We start from the raw sequence: 7,849 nt of genomic DNA, 5'->3' as shown, positions 1-7,849 counted from the left end.
CTGTTATATAGTAAAAGCAAATTGTTGTTATGTTCAGCCTTCGTAATTGAAAATTATAAAAGCGATTAACGTTGTGTAAAGTAGAAACGAGTTGTTTTCTTTAACGTGACTTTCTATAAGTGTATAAATCTATTTTAATCAGTGTAGCACACAAATGTCACTGAACAAATAGTTGTAATGATCGGCCTTCGAAAATTAATATCGAACAAGCATTTATATAAGGCTTAAACAATTTGCACAAACATTCATAAACGGCGATCACGATTTGCAATGAGGTTTGTCTTTAAGACAATGAGCTTTGTCTAAGTGAACCATAAGTACCATCGTGATTTACACAATAATGTATGAAGGCTACGTGCTATAACGATTTGCTTTTACGGGCAGTGTCTATGTCTAACGCAATTTCCTAATCGCTCTTACGAACAATTGAGGTTGAGGGTTTAAGGATTTTGGGTTTTACTTCAACGATACAAAATGAGTTAAATTCTTAAATACAAATCGATTTCATTCGCAAATACAAATAAAGACATCGTTCTCATCGTAACTACAAATCCACATGACTTACATCATTTACAACCACATTCATATAGAAAAAATATTAGTATTTAGTTACAATATCAATGAGAGGACAATTTCGTTGAATGCATATCTATCTTTTAGAGACTCAAATTTTTACAAAAGAGATCACCAAAACATCTGTATCGTTCATCGTCGCGTCCTTCTATGCGGAGGATACATCCTCTATAAGCAAAGGAGCTCGAGGAAAATGGCAGCCCACTGCACCATTTTCCTCAAACTGAGGCCGATTCTTAGAGACTAGCATTTGTACGCTCTTGACAATAAGCTTCAAAGGTCAGGAATCGTTCCCTTGAAGGAGCCGAGGGGCTACATGATAGATCGCTCACCCTATGTATTTGTCATGAGGTATATCAAAGATTAGGCAGATATTTTTTCAACTGTGATGGTTTGCGAACAATGTAAGGTCTAGTAGTATGAACACTACAAGAAAAATAAGAATTAACGACAGACGATATCTGTCGCTAATCCATCACAAAATTTGTCGCTAACGTGTTTAGCGATAGATTAGCGATGGATAGCATCCATCACAAAATCCTAATCGCTAAAATGCAACAGAATTTATCTGTCGTTAATCCATCGCTAATTAGTGACGGATCAAGTCCATCGCTAAATAAGGACTGATTTGGTTTTACGATGAAATTTCATCTGTCGCTAAGTTGCGTCAGATTAGCGACGGATTATATTCCGTCGCAAAACTAAATATTAGCGTCGGGGAAACCCTCGAACCCCCCTCTAGTAAGGAAAATATATGATGCTGCTAAATAGTATAATACAGTTAACACTTGGGAAAAAATACCATTCTTACCCAAAATAAAAAAAAAAGAAAAGAAAAGAAAAGACAATAAGAATGCCTGAAGTATATTTAAATGAAAATAAAGTTAACACAGTTGAAAGTGGACAAAAAAAACATGATTAAAGATAGAACAAAGCAGTATCAAGCCATGCCAGATTGCCTGCAATTCATTCAAGTTCATACTCATTTGAATAGGAAACTAAACGAAGACGATAATTCCCATGCAACATTTATAGTGATTCCTTGGTTCTTTGACAAGAGAATGAGTAGACTCATGCTTAACAATCATTCACTACCTGAAACGACTAATGGCAATATTCCTGTTTACAAGAATCAATGCAACAAAAAAACTCCATGAAATGGTAGATGACAAAAAAATAGCAGCTATCACTTAGAAAAATGGAAGTATACAAGTATGCACCAGTAGCAACTGATAAACCCATTGCCGTGGTACCCTCTGGAAGTGACTGGACACCAATCTCTTACTTTGACGTTAATTTTCAGTGAGACATTGGCCAGATACTGTTTGCTAATTTTGAATACATGCTTCTAGAGACAGCACTGAGATATTAAGCCTAGATCACCTACAACAAAATCAGTACTACCTGTAAAATCAGAAAAACATGTTAAACCAAAAAAGTAATGAATTTTTTCTAATGGCTCGAAAAACATCAATTTAATTGGTTAATAGCAGACTAATTAAGTGGTAACTGGTAAGCAGTAATAAAAAGATCTCTTAAAAATTACCTACCTGTAAAATATCCATTTCCCGATCTTTTGGTCTCTGGCATGTAACTTTGAGAAGCGCAGTAATTTGCTTCTCATTCAACCATTTGGTGGGTGGGGAATGAATGTGTACACCTCCATTGGCAAATAGTTAGCCTTCTTTTGAATTCCAACTTGAAGGCAAGGAAGCTGAGTGTGTTGGATGGTGAAGCCATACATCTCTTGAAAGTATTCAACTACAGATTTTATGGTTGATTGATCAACTGGAAACCTGTTGGACATGATAAAAGCATGCAACATTCAGCCAGTGTAACTTACAGATCATACAGATCAACTCATCTAAGGAAACAAGGCACAAATATAGTGTAACTTTCTTACACAAGTTCCCTTGTAGGTTGTGCTGTCAACCCTGAGACTCGGTACTTCCTTCTCACGTTTCCTCTATGTGTGACATAGACTTTTACACCTCTTAATGCCTTTTTGATCTGATAATGTTTTCACATAAAAGATGTTCATATTCATCAATCGATTAAATAGAAAAACAAAGCCACGGGGAAGAACAGATTATTACTTTCACGCGGTCTGAATCAGACAAAGGTCTTGCCAACACATCCTTGTTCAAAATTTGAGCTACAAATTCAATGACTGGAAGTGGTTCTGTAAATGCCATCGAGGACATGTCTGCAAAAAAATTTAACCATACAGAAAAGAAGCTCAGAAACAGAAAAGGAAAGCATTTCCAAGGTTAATGTCAATTTACAACATAAATCTCCGCCCAATTCGTCCTACCAATATTCAGAGAGAGACCCATTTGAGTAGGCCTTATACTTTGATAAAAGCCATACCATGACTCCAAATCTTCACCAAGCCGCTGTGGTCTTCGGATATCAGGTGAATAAAATGATCTGCCCACAGGACAATACCTGAAGAAATGCAACCAAAGAGTGAAAACTGGAGAACTTAATTTTTTTTTTTTAAAAAATCTTCATTAGATGCAAATTTTCAAAAATAGAAACTCACTTTTAAAAAATTGCACCTTTGGGTTGATAGTTCTCTAAGGACAATGTCCAGGACATGAAGAGCTTCTTGTGGAGCCTCTGCTCTTCTACCAGCCAGAAATTCACCCAAATGGTGCAAATCAGCTCTAGCAACGAACTTGATTGCAACCTTGAATTCACTCTCTCTTTTGAAGAATAATTGAAGGAGTCAGCCAAATCTAGTTCTAGTTCAAAGCACCCAATATGCATAAGCTCAGATAAATTCAGCTCCACCACTAGTCCATTTTTTAATTAAGTGCCTTATGGGTAATTCATCTATGAAATAACCTTTTATCATCCTGCAATTCTTCTTTTGCTACTTTTGTGCAGTACAAGTAGCTCAAAGTTGGTTTTCACCAAAAAGACTGCAGAATGAAAATTTAGCAGCCAAAAAGATCATCTCTCTCTCTCTCTCTCTCTCTCTCTCTCTCTCTCTCTCTCTCTCTCTCTCTCTCTCTCTCTCTCTCTCTGAGTTTACTTGAACTCCAATCAATGCGCTCATGGTAGCTTAAAGAAGTTGCATGTTTATGAGTAGTAGTTGAAAAAATTAAAATGTGGACATTACAGTATAACAAGACAAAAAGCCTTACTTAGGACCATGGACTCCATCCTCCTCATCCACAAGCTTAACACAAAATTCCTTTGAAGTGAAAGGAAGTACTCCAGCAGTGTACAGACTCTTTCTTCCATCATAGGCAGGCAACCTCATCCCCAAACCTGATTCCCTATACAGCTTCACTAGCTCAGCCATGATAGCCCTGTTCACACTTCTTGAGGCCACCTCAGGAGTTATAGTAACCTACAAGCAATAAACAAAAAGAGTCAAGTAAAAAGAAACAAGAAACTACCATCCCCCAAGAAATGCCTCTCTGGACAAGTAAAAAGAAATAAGAAACTACCGCCCCCCAAGAAATGCCTCTCCGGACAAGTAAAAAGAAATAAGAAACTACCACCCCACAAGAAATACCCTTTGTTGACAAGTAAATTCACCAACACAGTGATATGCTACAGTGAAGAAGGATAAAGCGTAAATGAGGAAACCTATTCCATTTAATACCCCTCTTACTAAAAATGTAGTGGACACATGAAATATTTTCAAGCTTACATCATACTGGTTGAAATCTTTCTGAGGAAGCTCAACAAAGAAATGGTTGGCTTTCACCAAGCACTTCACCCCAACTTGTCCATAACCAGGCCTAGCAGGGAACCTGAGAGCTTTGCTAGAAGCAGGAGGCCCAACTTCCATGCTCACCACTTCATCTCCATTGTTGCTGTGAACTTCAGGTGTCGGGACTCTGGCGCCTTTAACGGAAACCAGCGCCAGAGTCCCGATACCTGAAGTGGTGAGCATGGAAAAATGTCACCTTGCACTGGCTTTCCCTTGGCTCTGGACCTTCTTTTGCCTCTGCCATTTTGAAGGGGCTCATGGGGAGGACCCTTTTTGGCTTGGAGGGTTTCTGATGGGCTTTGGACATGGTTCTTTATTACTACATGATACCCTGTGCTTTCTTTCATCTGGGCTAGAGGCATGAGTGAATGAATGTGTCAATACAAAGGGTGAGCCACTCCACATAGTCTGCATAAAAAAATGCTATCACCAATAACACCACCCTATGTTTCTTATCCTCGGTTCAGTTCATCTGTACAAGAATAACAATAATAGCTTTGTAAGGAAAACAAGAAAGTAAAAGAAACAAAAAAAAAACATACAGAACGGAAATCAAACAACGATGTGCAATGCAAGAACCAAAATGCATCAAATTATTGATACACAAGCCCTACACTGCATTTAACCATCTTCCAAAGAAAAAAACACATCAGTTCAAGCTTTTCTCAATCCAAAAACACTATTTTTTCCTATTTGGACGATCTCTAGGCCAAATTGGAGAAATAATCGTCTGAAAACAACCGCAATACGATCTAGAACGCCCAAAACTCAAATTTTTAGAAGAAACGAAGACGATAAACCTAAAATTATTGAATTTATGCAGCTTTCGTACCAAAACAGGGGAAATTTTCAGGGTTTTGTTTCTTACCAAAACCCAATTTATTGCCCTGTGTAGCGTCCCAGGCCTCCAGGGTAAGACCGGCTCTCCGGAACAGTTGCCAATTCGAAGAGCTTGGGGGGATTTGCCGACGATGGTGGTGGCGATGATGAACCAGAAATCTTCTGGGACGATGAGTTTGCTGCCTCCGATCTGATGGTGGTGGCGAATGGAAGGAAAGAGGCATGATTTGGGAACTTGGGTTTTCTTGGGTGGAGAGAAACCGAAGGAAAATGCAAAGGAGAGGGGAAAGGGAAAGGAGAGAGGAAGGAGGGGGAAGACAAGAGTCGGCCGGCGGGGGTCGGCGATGACGTGGCTCCGATTGGTCTGTGGACGAGGAAGAGAAAGGAGAAGAAGAGAAGGCTCCGGGGGGAGGGGGGCTGCGTAAAGTGGAAGGGGGGAAAAGTGCGAAGGGGTGAAAAAAATTCCGCCTTTTAAATCGAAAAGTAGCGACGGCTTAGCGACGAAAATATTGCGTCTCAAAATCCATTGCTAAGTAGCGATGAAATTAACGATGAACAAATTTTGTCGTTAATTCATCATGAATTTTCGTCGCTAATTAACATTTTTCTTATAGTATTTGTGACGGAATGTTTCTGTCGCAAAATCCGTCGCTACTTAATGATAGAATAGCGACGGAAACATTATGTCGCTATGTTGCGATGTAATTTGCGATGGAATTTGTTTGTCGCTAATTAGCGATGAATTTTGCGACACAACTTTTTCCGTCGTTAATCCCGCCTTTAATTTCAATTTTAGCGATGACTGGTTTTCTCTAGCTAATCTGTCACAAATTTGCGATGGAAAAATTTTATCGTAAATTTTCATCGCTAATTTACGTTTTTATTGTAGTGGAATAGATCAAATAGATGAACATCTGCATCACCCCCTGTCTATCAAGCACAGGTAGAAGGAACACATAAGAATAAAGAAGAAAGAAAAATACAAGGAATAAGAAGAAGAAAGAGAAGAAGAAGAAAACGAAGGCAGAGGAGAAAAAAAATGAAGAAGAAAAAGTTGTGCTGCCGCAGAAAAGAAAGAGGAAGAGAGGTTAAATAGATTAGGGTTTTAGACCTGGACAACAGGTCGGGTCGGGTAGAGTTTTATATATAGATCTATATTAGGGTTTTAAATTTTGCAGGGTTTTAGGCACGCGTACAGGCATCAACATGATGTGTAGTCTTGGTAAAGTACAAATCCAATTAACAGTTGCAAAATGTTATGAGTAAATCGTTATATTACATAACGATATCGTTTACAAAGACAAACAAAAACATGTCTTTATTTAGTATTTAGTGCTTACTGTTTAGTATTTAAGGCTTACTGTTTAGGGTTTAGGGTTTAGGGTTTTGTGTTTAGGATTTAGGGTTTAGGGTTTAAGAAGCTATCGAGACAACAATATATCTTTGTTTGTCTTTGTTAACGATAGCGATATTTAATACCGCGATTAACGGGCTTTGTGTTTTAGGTTTATAGATTTTTTGGTGGAGGAAATTGGATTTAGGGTTTAGGGTCACGATCTTTGTCTATGTGAACGATATAGCCTATCACAATTTACAATTTCATGCCGATTTAAGTCATAGTTGAAAATCGATTTCGCTGCTACGATTTGTCTGATCGCGATTTGTGTTGATGATCTTTGTCTAGTTAACGATTTTCCTATTGCGATTTACACAATCACATATAAAAGACGCAAAAGATGATGAAAAAAAAATCCAAATGAGACTTGCTATCGTGATTTGACTGATTCGTCCTATCGCTTTGATTAGTTTTGTATAAGGAAGATGAAATGACATTTATTAACCTCATTATTGCACAATATAATTTATTGGCTCTCATTTTTTGGTAACTGGCATTATTTGTTTGAATATTGGTTGTCTGTGAAACGATGTTTCCTTCATATATGAATGACACATCATACAAGTACTGGATGGTGTGATTATCCTCTACTTTGTGAACGAGTAACAGACAAATTGACGGTTCCTTTATAAACCTCGTGTTCATGAATCAAACATATAACCTGCTTCATTGCAAATGGGGTATCGATATCGATGAAGGAGATGACGACAGCTACACGACCAGCGATGGCGATTCAGGTATATATTGTCTAAACATCGTGTCCATTTTCTTCAAAATTCATCTCTTTTATGCCGTTTATGTGATTTATGTTGTGTATTGTATAATAAAATTTCAATATCGTTTATTGAATATTCTGCTAATGTCAGTGGAATATCCACCAAAAAAGTTGGGCAAAAACTCAGCAAATCACTCCAAGACAACATCAATCTGCTGCAAGATGAATTCGCAGAAGAGAACACTATCAGTAATTTTGTACGTATGAAACCACTATCAGTTATCTATTTACGTATGCCATGGGTATGTACGTTAATAAGTTCATATTTGTTGCAAACAGACTAAATCCGATTTCGTCAAGCATATTAAAAGCAACGCAACAAGCAAAACTAGAAGCATCGTCAGCCCTTATTTCATGGTATATCGGTTCTCTTTTATGTTTATTTTGGTTTTTTATTTACTCTTGTTGCTTCATGTTTTAACATTGCAATTATCACTGTTTTGGTCAACAGAGTATCATATGTCGATTGCCATACTCCATTGGATTTCAAGATGGACTACCATATTGGGTTAATGATGATCATTGCAGAAACTTT

At 37.7% G+C, this 7,849-nt stretch overlaps 1 pseudogene; it reads right to left on the bottom strand.

Annotated features, from left to right (window-relative positions):
* Positions 1–1,956: 1,956 nt before the first annotated feature.
* LOC149838589 (protein argonaute 10-like) lies at positions 1,957–4,610 on the bottom strand (annotated as a pseudogene).
* Positions 4,611–7,849: the final 3,239 nt, after the last annotated feature.

Source organism: Nuphar pumila, chromosome 5 (genome assembly GCF_984573655.1).
Source record: "Nuphar pumila chromosome 5, dmNupPumi1.hap1.1, whole genome shotgun sequence".
NCBI lineage: Eukaryota > Viridiplantae > Streptophyta > Magnoliopsida > Nymphaeales > Nymphaeaceae > Nuphar > Nuphar pumila.
This window is presented reverse-complemented; position numbering and strand designations above follow the sequence as displayed.